Raw genomic sequence first — 13,859 nt, forward strand, 5'->3', positions numbered from 1 at the left:
TTTCTGTTGCTGTATTATAAAAGGGATATAGAAACAATGAGCAGGATTCAGAGGTGGTTTACAAGGATGATACCAGAAGTGTGTGGGCGTACCACATCAGGAAATGATTCAGGCTGGTTGTCTCTATCCTTGGGAAAAAAAGTCAACCGAGGGTAATAGAGGTTGTTTAGTTTCGAACAAGTGAATGTAGGGAACGTGTTCACTTGTGCAAAAGATACAAAAAATACAAGATAAAGTCACCTTAGTCCCAGGTGACCATAGGCTGGCTGCTCACCTTTGAGGAGGAGAGCTGACTGGTGATGATTTAACCCGAGGATCACCACACCTCAAGCAAGGGGCAAGGTTGAGAAAGAGGGGCCTTCGTTGCTGGCACCACTCTGCGTCACTAATCAGCCACCTAGCCAACCGACTGCTCGATAAAAGATAATCAAGAAACACAACAGGGAATTTTTGTAAAAACAAAGTGGCGAGATTGTGGAACTCTCAATGGCAGGGAATTTCTGAAGTGTACAGTATTGATGTATTTAGGGGGAAGTTAGATAAGCATGAGAAAAGATGAGAGGGGACTCAAGTGGAGCATAAACACTAGCATGGACTGGTTGGGCTAAACAGTCGGTTTCTGTGTCGATGCAACATTTGCCAAGATAACAAGTGACAGCATTTTAAAAGTTAATCAATTCCCTAGGTGCAAATACATGGGGTCTGCTAAAGGAAATGACGCAAAGGAAAACGCTTTCTCTTTAGTTCCACTATTTGTATTTGATTCCAAACTTGTCACTATCATGTTTATTCTGAACGACTCATTCCATTCCCCTTCCAACTTGGCAACTGAAATTTAAAATTAAAAATGCAAATACATTTTACCCAAGTTTGTTTTTATTTTCTTTCTCCTTTCGTCTACACTTCGGGCTGCCTCGGGAAAAGCACGACGTGGAGATATCGGCGTTGGACTGGGGTAAACACAGTAAGAAGTCTCACAACACCAGGTTAAAGTCCAACAGGTTTATTTGGTAGCAAATGCCTGTAGCTTTCGGGGTTTTGCCCCTTCTTCAGGTAAGTGGGGAGTTCTGATCACAAACAGAGCATATAAAGACACACTCTCAGTTTACAGAATACTGATTAGAACAGAGATAGTGGATAATGCTATCTCCACTCACATTGTCGGCACCTTTAAGACTTGATTAGTTGTAAAGACTCGGATTCTAACCAGTATTCTGTAAACCGTGTGCCTTTATATGCTTTGTTTGTGACCAGAAATCGCCAATCACCTGAAGAAGGAGCAAAACCCTGAAAGCGAGTGGCGTTTGCTACCAAATAAACCTGTTGGATTTTAACCTTGGGAAAAGCAGCCAGCATAATCAAGAACCCCACACACCCCAGTTACTCTGGCTGTAATTTTACTGGCCTGCCCACCAAGGGAATTGGAGCAGGCAAGGGGTGGAGCAGGGGAAGGTCTGTTGACCTCGAGCAGGATTTTAGAGCTTCCGGATGAGTGAAGCCATAAAATCTCGCCCTCTCTTTTGCATCTTCTTCCGTTGGGAAAAACAAACAAAAGTCTGAGGTCATGGATCAACTGACTCAAGAACAGCTTCTCCCCTGCTGCCATTAGACTTTTGAAGGGACTTACCTTGCATTACGTTGATCTTTCTTTACACTCTAGCTATGACAACACTACATTCTGCACTCTGCTTTCCTTCTCCCCTAGGTAGTCTATGAACGGTATGCTCTGTCTGTATAGCACACAAGAAACAATACTTTTCACTGTATCCCAATACATGTGACAATAATAAATCAAATCAGAAAAAAACACCAAATTGGACAGTGGGGGACACAATTAACACTTGTATGCCAGTGCATGTGACAATAATAATCAAAATCAAATCCATGGGGTGTGGCCCTCACTGGCAAGACCAGCATTCGTTATCCAGCCTAAACTGTCCTCGAACTAAGTGGCTTGTTAAACCATTTCAGGAGGGCAGTTAAGAATCAACCACAATGCTCGGACTCTGGAGTCACGTGTAGACCAGACGAGGTAAGGGGCATTAGTGAATCAGATGGGTTTTTGTGACAATTGATGATGGCTGGTGACCATGAAACTAACTTTCAATTCCAGATTTTATTAATTGAATTTAAATTCCACCAGTTGCCACATGGGCCTGTGCCTCTAGATTACTAGCCCAGTGATGGGACCAGGACAGGCTGCTGTTGATCTGCACACCTAAAAACTTAAAGCTCTCGACCCTTTCTACTTCGTCCCTGTTGATGTAGACAGCAGCGTGTTCTCTTTTACTCTTCCTGAAGAAGATGACAATCTCCTTCATTTTGTTGACACTGAGGGAGAGATTATTGTTGCTGCACCAGTTCACCAGATTCTCTATTTCATTCTGCACTCTCTCCTTTCTCTGTCTATGTATGATATGCTTTGTCTGTAAAGCACAGAAGAAACGATACTTTTCACTATGTTGATACACATGACAATAATAAAATCAAATCAAAATCAGACATTACCCCTCCACCACTATCTCCCCCAAGTACTTAGGGTGGAGAAGGCTCAAAGAGAAGGCTGAGGGGAGATTTTAAAAAGTTTATTAGTCACAAGTAAGGCTTACATTAACATTTCAATGTTAATGTAAAAGTTCTGTGACAGTTTCTGTGAAATTCCTCTAGTTGCCACAATCCGGTGCCTGTTCGGATCTATGCACCCTAACCAGCGCGTCTTTCAAACTATGGGAGAAAACCCATGCAGACATGGGGAGTACGTGCAAACCCTGCAAAGACATTAACCCAAGCGGGAATCAAACCTTGGTCCCTGGCGCTGAGGCAGAGGTATTGAGAATCATGAGGAGTCCAGACAGAGCAGAGCGGGAAAAACTTCCTATTGGGAGAATCGAGAGGAGAGGGCATAGATTTGAAGTAATTAAGAAAAGGAGCAATGCCGACAACAGTAAAAGCTTTTTCACACAGCAAGTGGTTAGGATCTGGAATGCACTGCCTGAGAGAGTGGTGGAGGATTCAAGGGGGCACTGGGTAATTAGCTGAGAAGGAAGATGCGCAGGGTTACAGGGAGAGGACAGAGGAACGGCACTTGACATGTTGCTCGGAGAGCTGGCACAAGATGTATCAGGCTGAACGGCCTCCTGGTGCATACATTCTACCCAGTCAATAGACAAAGGCAAGAACCCACCACTTCAAAAAGGGCAAAATGGTGATGGGAAGCAAGGTAAGACAGGTGAATGGAGATAACTGCAGGGCAGTCATCCTCTCAACCCTGCCTCAGCAAAGCAGCCAGCATAATCAAGGACCCCATGCACCCTGGACATTCTCCCTTCCACATCTTCCGGCGGGAAAAGATACAGAAGTCTGAGGACACGTACCAACCAACTCAACCACAGCTTCCTCCCTGCTGTCATCAGACTTTTGAACAGACCTACCATATATTAAGTTGATCTTTTTCTGCACCCTAGCTATGACAATAACACTACATTCTACACTCTCCCTTTTCCTTCTCTATGAATGGTATGCTTTGTCTGTATAGCGTGCAAGAAACAATACTTTTCACTGTCTCCCAAGAAACATTTTGCATTGTTTACTAATAGACAGGTAATCAAGGTGGCATAGTGGTTGCATTGCTGCCTCACAGCACCAGGGACTTGTATTCTAATCCTGGCTTGGGTCACTGTCTGTGCAGAGTCTGCACGTTCTCCCCGTGACTGCATGGGTTTCCTCCAGATGCTCTGGTTTCCTCCCACAGTCTGAAAAACATGCTGGTGCATTGGCCAGGCTAAATTTTCCCTCAGTGTACCTTAACAGGCACCAGAATGTGACAATTAAGGGATTTTCACAGTAACTTCATTGCAGTGATAATGTAAGCCTATTTGTGACACTAATAAACAAACTTAATACATGTGACAATAATAAATCAAATCAATCATAGAAAATAGATCACTGTTAGCAACCAAAGGGGCCTAGAAATCAGACTCACTGTGATCTGATCACAGGCCATTTAGGATTTCCCCAAAAATTTCTTCCCTCCGCTCTCAAACTCAGTTTGGAGGGCTGCCTCGTACCATCTCGGGGCACAAGTCTCAGTGTTGAATATCATCTATTAAGGGGAGGGGGAAAATCACAATGAAGCATCTTCCTGTGCTCATGTTTTCAGGTAGAGCTTCACTGGACAGTGATCAGAAGATCTCAATGATTTTCCTCTCCTCAGTCCCGCTGTTTGACTCAAATCCATCACAGACTAGGTTAGCAGAACACAAGGTCTTCTGGTCCACAAAGCCCGGCAACCAAGCAAACAGTGCCAGTACCGCTAAAGCCATTAAGCTGGGATTTTTCCAGCGAAGAAAAAGAAGTATGCTGCTGTCAAATCTGGGCTCTTTTTATTACTGTTGTAAAGGAGAGATAAAAGCTGCAAAGGATTGGTTTCGCCCAACATTGCAGCTGAGAAGCTGCATGATCCATTTTAATCACAGAATTTTTCAGGATTAATTTATAACAGCATCTCTCTGACGCCAGTGCTACAAAAGAGGGAAAGAAACCAGAAATACAACAATATTAAACGTGAAAAACATCCCTTTGATCTGGGATGTTTTAAACATGCAGGTGTCCGCTTAAACATCTGCCTTGGCCTTGTGCCAGTACAAGGCTGCACTATATAATCGGCGTACAATAAAATGCAGTGTTCCACTTGTTCATTCCAAATTAATTACCACGACTCAACATAGACACAGCTTTCAGTACATGTACATCAGTTATAAACCCTCCACAGGGGCACATGCTTCCTGATGTCACCACTCTCTATTAATAATTCCCCACTATCCATTAGAATTCGCTATGTCAACTGTCACGCTGTAACTGCAGGGTCTGGCCTCTAAGTGGCTCTGACGGACAAATTTCAGGACTCGCTAAAATTCCACAGACAAATTGTTTAATTTTATGATTTCTTTGAAAAACTCACGGGCGGCACAGTGGTTAACGTTGCTGCCCCCGTAGCTCCAAGGACCCGGATTCAATTCTAGCCTTGGGTGACTATCTGCAGGTTGGGTGGATCGGCCATGGTAAATGGCCCCTTAGTGACCCAAAGGCAGATGGAATAGACGTGGTAAATGTACGGGATTACAGGGATAGGGCAGGAAAAAGGACCTAGGTAAGATACCCTGTCAGAGAGTTGGTGCAGACTCAACGGGCCAAATGGCCTCCTTCTGCACTGTAGAAATTCTATAATTCAATGGCTGATGTGGGAAATTTACAGTCATGAAGTAATTACAAAGAAATATAGAAGGTAGGAGAAGTAGTAGGCCATTCAGCCCTTCACCATTCAATATGGTCATGGCTGATCCTCTATCTCATCATACTCCTACACTCCCCATACCCGTAGACGTTTAGAGTCTAGGAATCTATTTTCTTCTTAAATATATTGTGACTTGGCCTCCACAGTTTTTGCGGTAAAGAATTCCACAAGTTCACTACCCAAAGTGAGGATGTTTCGCCTCATCTCAGTCCTAAATGTCCTTCCTTGTATTCTGAGAAATATAACCCCCTTGTTCTAGTCCCCTGCCCGCCCCTCCAAGAAAAGATCATCCCAACCTCCAGTCTCTCCAGCTGCGTCAGAAGTTTATTCATTTCAATGAGATTCCATTTCTTTCTTTTAAATTCCTGTGAATATAGGCCTACGCATAACACGTTGGTTAGCACTGCTGACTTACAGCACCAGGGACCGGAGTTGATTCCAGCCTTTGGTGTCTGTGTGGAGTTTGCACGCTCTCCTCACGACTGCATGCTTTTCCTCCAGGTGCTCCAGTTTTCTCCCGCAGTCCAAAGCTGTGTGGGTTATGTGGTTTAGCCTTAATAAAAACGCACAGGGTTTCAAGTTAGAGTGAGGGCAGACTGGGGATCTTTTAGAGAGTTGGTGCAGACTTGATGGGCCAAATGGCCTCCTCCTTCACTGCAGGGACTTCACAGTCGACCCAATCTCTTCTCATACAACAATCCTGCCATCCCAGGAATCAGTCTGGTGAACCTGCACTTCATTCACTCTATGGCAGATATATCCTTTCTTAGGAGACCAAAACTGCAACAATACTCCAATTGCGGTCTCACCAAGATCCTGTACAGCAAGACATCCTTGCTCCTGTACTCAAGTATTCTTGCAATGAAGGTCAACATACCACTCGCCCTCCTAACTGCTTGCGTTCAGCGACAGGACAAGGACAACTATGTCCCTTTGTACATCGTGATGTGGAGATGCCGGCATTGGACTGGGTTAAACACAGTAAGAAGTCTTACAACACAAGTTAAAGTCCAACAGGTTTATTTGGTAGCATGAGCCACTAGCTTCCGCAGCGCTGTTCCTTCGTCAAGTAAGTAGGAGTTCTGGTCACAAACAGAGCATATAAAGACACAAACTCATGAGCTGTGTCTTTATATGCTGTGTTTGTGAATGGAGCTCCCACTTACCTGACAAAGGAGCAAATGCTCCGAAAGTAAGTGGCTTTTGCTACCAAATAAACCTATTAGATTTTAACCTGCTATTGTGAGACTTCTTCCTTTGCATATCATCATTTAAATAATATTCAGATAACTTCACAATTATCATACTGCATCTGCCATGCATTGTCCAGTCACTCAGCTTGTCTAAAATCATCAGGAAGCGTCTCCACATCCTCCTCACCACTCACATTCCCAAGTTTTGTGCTGTCAGCAAAGTTGGAACTATTACATTTGATTCTCTCATCCAAATCGTTGCTGGGGCCCAAGCACTGATCCCTGTGGTACCCCATCAGCCACCGCCTGTCACACTGAGAAAGTTCCATTTATTCCTATGCTGTTTCCCGTCTGCTAGCCAATTCTCAATCCATACTAATATATTATCTCCAATCCCACGTGCTTTAATTTTATAGACTAACCTCTTAAGTGGGCCTTTTGAAAATCCAAAGGCACCATACCCACTGGTTCTCCCTTGTCTGTACTGCAAGTTACGTCCTAAAGAAATCTCCAGTAGGCTTGCCAAATACGATTTCCCTCTCATTAGCCCATTCTGATGCTGTCTAAGCCCACTGATATTTTCTAAGCGCCCTGTTATTACATCCTTTATAACAGACTCTAACGTTTTCCCTACCACTGATGTTAGGCTCACCAGTCTGCAATTCAGTTTTCTCCCTCCCTCCTTTTTTATATGTTGGAGATACATTTGCCAGGTTCCAATCTGCTGGGACACTTCCAGAATCTTGAAAGGTGACAACCAATGCATCCACAATTTCTTTTGGTAGAAGGAGGCCATTTGGTCCATCAAGTCCATGTGAACTCATTGTAGTCAGACCCCATTTGGAGTATTGTGAGCAGTTTTGGGCCCTATAGCTAAGGAAGGATGTGCTATCCTTGGGAAGGGTCCAGAGGAAGTTCACAAGAATGATCCCTGGAATGAAGAGCTTGTCGTATAAGGAAGGGTTGACGACTCAGTCTGTACATGTTGGAGTTTTGAAGGATGATGGGGTGGGATCTGATTGAAACTTACAGGATACTGCGAGGCCTGGACAGAATGGATGTGGAGAGGATGTTTCCACTAGTAGGAAAAAACTAGAACCAGAGGGCAGAACCTCAGGCTAAAGGAATGATCCTTAAAAACAGAGATGAGGAGGAATTTCTTCAGCCAGAGAATGATGAATCTGTGGAAGTCTTTGCTGCAGAAGGCTGTGGAGGCCAGGTCATTGAGTGTCTTTAAGACAGAGGTACATAGGTTCTTGATTAACAGGGGATCAAGGGTTATGGGGAAAAGGCAGGAGAATGTGAATGAGAAAAATATCAGCCATGATTGAATGGCGGAGCAGACTCGATGGGCCAAGTGGTCTAATTCTGCTCCTATGTCTTATGGTCCCATTCACACATCCTACATACATTCTCCACTGGGGTAAAGAAAATAGTAGTGCAAGTTCTTGGAGCCAGTTCGAACATGCCTCAGAATCCAAAATCAAATCAGTCTATTACAAGACCACACGATTCTAATGAAGTGAAATAATCTGGGGCTCACAACTCTTTTCTAACACATCCACTCAAAACAAGAAAGTCACATGACATCATTGAGCCACATGCCACTGGCAAGAGGCCTTCGACTTGCAGAGGGAACGCAAGGGGCAAATTAACTGCATCACATCATCTTAAAAATAAAACTTTTTTTAGTACCTTGGTAGAGGAGCTTATGAGAGCACATCAGTGACAACTCCATCCAATAATAAATCACTAACACACCAACACTGCCCTGGCAGACAGCCAATGTGCCGTCACTGCCAGCAAGCAAATAGGCTCCAAACCCAAAGAAGCCCACAAGCACAAACTCAACAATATATAAATCGTAATAACATACATCGGATACTGGGTCACCGTTACGTTAGGCGTAGAACATCGGCCAAAAAAACCCTACAGGGGAAAACAAAAAACACACTTAAGCCAATGGGTTGCATATTATTCAAACCTCATTCGACGCTCTCAAATGATTGCGTCAGAATGCTCCCACTTTTAGACAGACCTATCCTCACCTTCACTTCACCCAGTTCCACACAGCGCAGAACAATGGCTCAGACCAACATTTAGAAGGACGAACTCCAACATCGTGCAGCTTTCACAGGGCAGTTTCTTTTCTAAACAAGAAGAAAGAGCGAAATTCCAGCGCTCTTGGCCTTACTTTTAGTCGGAAAGGGTCCAGTGACTACACCAATCAGTAACCTTTCAGCGACAGCATCACCCCAGCCTGACAAAGATTTTAATCTGCGCAGCTGACATATTTACGGCAACAGCGCACATGATTTAGAAGAGATAGCAGGACACATTACCGAAAAGCACTAGAGACTCTACAATGGGTAAGAGGAAGCAATTTAATTTCAGGACATACGATAAATCCAGCTTCTCCTGTTTTATGATGTCATCTGTTCTGCAATATCATCTGAAACCCTTTGATTAAACTGCTGTCGTATTACTGACTGCTGACCATCTATAATGCTGCAGGAAAGGTGGGGGGGGGGGGCAGTAGTCTAGACAGCGTCTGGCTCAGCTATCGATCTTTCTGGTATTTTGGATTCAAAACTGCCATCAATGATATTTTTGCCTTAAGTTTAAGTAGTGGGAAATTAAGAGATGTTTGTTTTAAATGCCAACCATTCACTTTCATCATTAAGGGTCTGGATTTAAAAGAAGTCTGTGTGTGGGAGGCTGCTCTGGGCCCCAAGTCAGAAAGTTATGGGTCCAAGTTCCACTCTGAAGGCACAAGCACAAAATCCAGGCCAACTCTCCCCAGGGCAGTACCGAGGGAGTGCTGCACTGCAGATGTGCATCTTTCAGCTGAGACGTTAGACCTTTGAGATGGACGCAGAAGATCCTATGGCGCTACTTCGAAGAGCAGCAGGGGAGTTGTTTCTGGTGCACTGGCCAATATTCATCCTTCGACCAACATCACAAAAACAGCTTATCGGGTCATTAGCACGCTGCTATTTGTGGGAGCTTGCTGTGCACAAATTGGTTGCTGCATTTACTACATTAAAACAGTGACCACACTTCACTGACTATAAAGCACTTTGGGACATTTGAAGGTCTTGAAAGGCACTATACAAATGCAAGTATTTCTTCAAATATAATAACAGTTCCTTATTCAATTAAAAGCAACAATCCTCCTAATTAAAGCAACTTATCCTACCTCAGCTTTGGTCTTAGCTGAATGATAAAGCTGTGCCAGTCACTGTACTGAACAGGGCTGGCAGCGACCCTGTGAACTGTGACCTGGATTATTTTTATATTGTTGTAACGCAATGATTTACAGCCCACATCCCTCGATGTTCATCCCTAACAGCTGTGTCCAAGTGCACTCAGAATCAGGTCTTTCATTGGAAAGTGAAGCACCTACCTTTATCTGAATTAAGGTTACATTACACAGTTTGACGGGCCAGGAGAACAGGATACCTACTGCGCCTGCCTTTTGTTAGCAGCCACGTCCCTGATGTTGACAAGTGCAATGGTATAAAAGGATGGCACACAAATCATCGGTTCACTTCAGTCTGGGTTTGAACTCAGCTTAGTCCGATGGGATACAAGCAATGCTAACGACTGTGCCACCGTGCCGATGGGACAGTACAGTGGTTGGCATTGCTGCCTCACAGCACCAGGGAAGCAGTTCGATTCCCAGCTTGGGTCACTGCGTGTGGAGTCTACACATTCTCTCCGTGTCTGTGCGAGTTTCCTCCATTTCCTCCCACAGTCCAAGAATGTGCAGGTTAGGTGGATTGGCCACGCAAAATTACCCCTTAGTGTCAGGGGACTAGCTAGGGTAAATGTATGGGGATAGGGCCTAGGTAGAATTGTGGTTGGTGCAGAATCGATGGGCCAAATGGCCTCCTTCTACATTGTAGGATTCTACGATTCATCAGTTTACAGCTTCAAGGCTACCATAGGAATGGATTGCGAATGGAGTCTCACGAGCTCTTTGAGGACATCCTTTTCACGCCTCTCGGAGAAGACACGCAGAGAACAGTTTGCCATCTGATACTCAATTCCTCCAAGCCAGTCTCATCAGCACTTTCTCGTCTCGGATGTGGTCAGGGTTACTCTTAAAACTTTCCTTTGCCTGGCCTTTCTAGTCAACAAATACATCTTCCTACACACTTCCCCTCCTCTCTGTTGTGCTGGGAACAAGGCTTGCCATGCGGTTTCCACACAGCATCGAAGCTGTGCAACTTTCTGCCCTGCTGAATTGTTCCTGCTTCCTAATGATCTGGAGCGTGCTGTCATCTAGGCTTTGCTTTATGATGCTTCTCACCTCTTTATTTGTGGGGACCTGAACCAGGAGCCCTGACCTTTCACCTCGCTCTTTAAATTTAACAAAAATTGACTGATTGTCAAGTTGATAACTCCAGCTCAAGTGGCAAATCATTAACCCTTTTCAAAACAATAGCTTCACAAGCCTTGCTTAAAAACAAACATTTGCAATTTCTCTGTAACGTGGGAGCAAAAAAAAAAGAGTTGGAATGTAGCTTGTTCTTCCCTCACTGTTGCCTCCAAGGCTGCTGCATAAATGAGTTTGGGCACTCTCAAATCATAGCACAAATTGGCAGGCACAATGCCTTGTGTAGGAACCTTTACATTTACACTGCAGCAGATGTTCCTTTTAGATTAATATTAGTGCACAATGCTGGAGTAGCATGGTGGACACTTTACGCTGAAGTAGGCCACACAAAATCTTCATAATGCATCTCAACTTTATGTTGAAGGCACACAATACCCTCATAATGCATCTCAACTTATACCATGAAAAGCACTCCTCTATAAAAACCTTGCTCCCTCACATGAGAGCACATCTGGAGAAAGCATTTTGGAGCTATATAACACCAGGGTGATGCCGTGACTGGAAAAATTAGATTAACGCATTAAAAAGGTCATTAAATAGTGAAGCATGCTGAATTAAGGCCATTTTTCCCCCTCTTGCAGTAAGAAACAGAAGCAGGAATGGGTCATTTAATTCCTCAAACCTGCAATACAATCACTGCTGATCTGATTGTGGTCTTAACTCACACTTTCCTGTCTGCTCCCCATAACCCTAGACTCCCTTGCCAATCAAAAATCTGTCTAATTCAGCCTGGGACACATCAATGACCCAGACCTCACTGCTCTACATGAAGAAGCTAATTATAATAACCCAGGAGAGAAGACATTACTTCTCATCTCTGTCTTAAATCTGAGGCCTTTGTTTTAAACTGCAATCCTCTAAACGTTTTTTTTCTTTCATGGGATGTGGACAACACTGGCGGACCTAGCATTTATTGCCCATCCCTAACTGCCCTTGAACTGAGTGGCTTTCTAGGCCATTTCAGAGGACAGTTAGGCAACCACATTGCTGTTGGCCTGGAGTCACATGTAGGCAGGTAAAAGGACATTAGTGAACCAGATGGGGATTTTTTTAAAAACAACAATCAACAACGCTTTCATCGTCATCATTAGATTTCTAATTATCGATTTTTGTTGAAGTCAAATTTCACCATTTGCCACGGTGGAATTCAAACTCAGGTTACCAGAGTAATATGCTAGGTGTCTGGAATACAGTCCAGACAATACAGCTATACCACTACCACCTCCAAATTAACCCAGGAGAGGAAACATCCAAATCAAGCCTTCTCAGAATCTCATAGGTATCAATATTACCTCTTTTTTTTAACTCCAATAAAGGGGCAGCACACTGGCACAGTGGTTAGCACTGCTGCCTCACAGCACCAGAGACCTGGGTTCAATTCCTGGCTTGGGTCACTGACATGTGGAGTTTGCACGTTTTCCCCGTGTCTGCGTGGGTTTCCTCCGAAAGATGCGCAGGTTGGTTAATTGGCCATGCTAAGTTGACCCTAGCGTCAGGGAGGAATTGACATATCTAGGGTTACAGGAATAGGGCCTGGGTGGGATTGTGGTCATTGCAGACTCGATGGACTGAATGGCCTCCTTCTACACTGTAGGAATTTTACAAAGTATAGGCCCAACCTGCTCAACTTGCCCTCTTAAGATAACTCCTTCATCTTAGGAAGCAGCCTAATCTAAAAGGAACTTTTCTGAACTGCTTCCAATGCAAGTAAGGTAGCACAGTGGTTAGCACTGCTGCCTCACAGCAACAGAGAGCTGGGGATAGAGACCTGGCTTTGATTCCGTCTTGAGTCATTGTCTGTGTGGAGTTGCTCGTTCTCCTCTTGTCTGTGTGGGTTTCCTGGGGTACTCCAGTTTCTTCCCACAGTCCAAAAATTAGGTGCACTGGCCTTAGTGTCAGGGGGATTAGCAAGGTACATACATGGGGTTACAAGGATAGGGCTGGGTGGGATTGTTGCCAGTGCAAACTCAATAGGCTGAATGGCCTCATTCTGCACTGTGGGGATTCTATATCCCTCCTATTGAAGGAGAAAAAGAGCCTTGCAATATGATATTTATAAAAAGGTTCCAGTTCTTATTCCCAGTCGAACACCAGAGCGAAATGCTGGTGGCAGTTTCAGGTGACAAATTAACTTCAAACAGGAAGCACATTAACAGTGTATCAAAGTTACTGGCTTAATTCTGATTCTCCTCCACTAGTATATTGGCAAAGTTACTTCACAAAGTGGCACTGAGTACAAAACCGTACTCAAGCCAAAACAATTCACTGCTGTTCCTCATAACATATTCAATTCTTAACCTCAAATTGCTCCCATCGCTCCCACTCATAATAGCAATACTTGCATGATTTACAGGAGGAGGTTATTCAGCCCCTAGGGCCTATTTCACCATTCCGTTAATCTTGGTGGTGTCTTATCTCATCGAAACGTACACAATTCTCAACGGGCTAGACAAGTGGATGAAAGAAAAATGTTTCCCTGGTCACGGGTGGGTGGAGGAGGTGGAACTAGAGGACACAGTCTCAAAGTAAGGAGTCGGTCATTTAGGACTGAAACAAGCAGACGTTTCTTCATTCGGGCAAGTGGTGAATCTTTGGAATTCTCTACCGCAGAGGCCCCGGGCAGCACAGTGGTTAGCACTGCTGCCTCTCAGCACCAGGAAGCAGGGTTCGATTCCCAGGTTGGGTCACTGTCTGTGCAGAGTCTGCACAATCTCCCCATGTCTGCATGGGTTTTCTCCAGGTGCTCCAGTTTCCTCCCACAGTCCAAAAGATGCGTGGATTCGGTGCATTGGTTTCTGCTAAATTCTCCCTCAGTGTACCTGAATAGGTGCTGGAGTGTGGCAACTAGGGGATTTTTCACAGCAACTTGATTGCAGTGTTAGTGTAAGCGACTTGTGACTAATAAATAAACTTAGACAGGTCTTCCACAGTTTGAGTACATTTAAGACAGAGATCAATAGATTTCTAGGTA

At 44.3% G+C, this 13,859-nt stretch overlaps 1 protein-coding gene across 1 annotated transcript in view; it reads right to left on the minus strand.

Moving 5' to 3' along the window:
* The window catches only part of LOC145362282 (BTB/POZ domain-containing protein 7-like), a 104,063-nt gene that overhangs the window by 84,598 nt on the left and 5,606 nt on the right, over positions 1-13,859 (minus strand). The window lies entirely within an intron of this gene.

Source organism: Carcharhinus amblyrhynchos, unplaced genomic scaffold (assembly GCF_965287045.1).
Source record: "Carcharhinus amblyrhynchos unplaced genomic scaffold, sCarAmb.v2.hapA scaffold_37, whole genome shotgun sequence".
In the NCBI taxonomy this organism is placed as follows: Eukaryota; Metazoa; Chordata; class Chondrichthyes; order Carcharhiniformes; family Carcharhinidae; genus Carcharhinus; species Carcharhinus amblyrhynchos.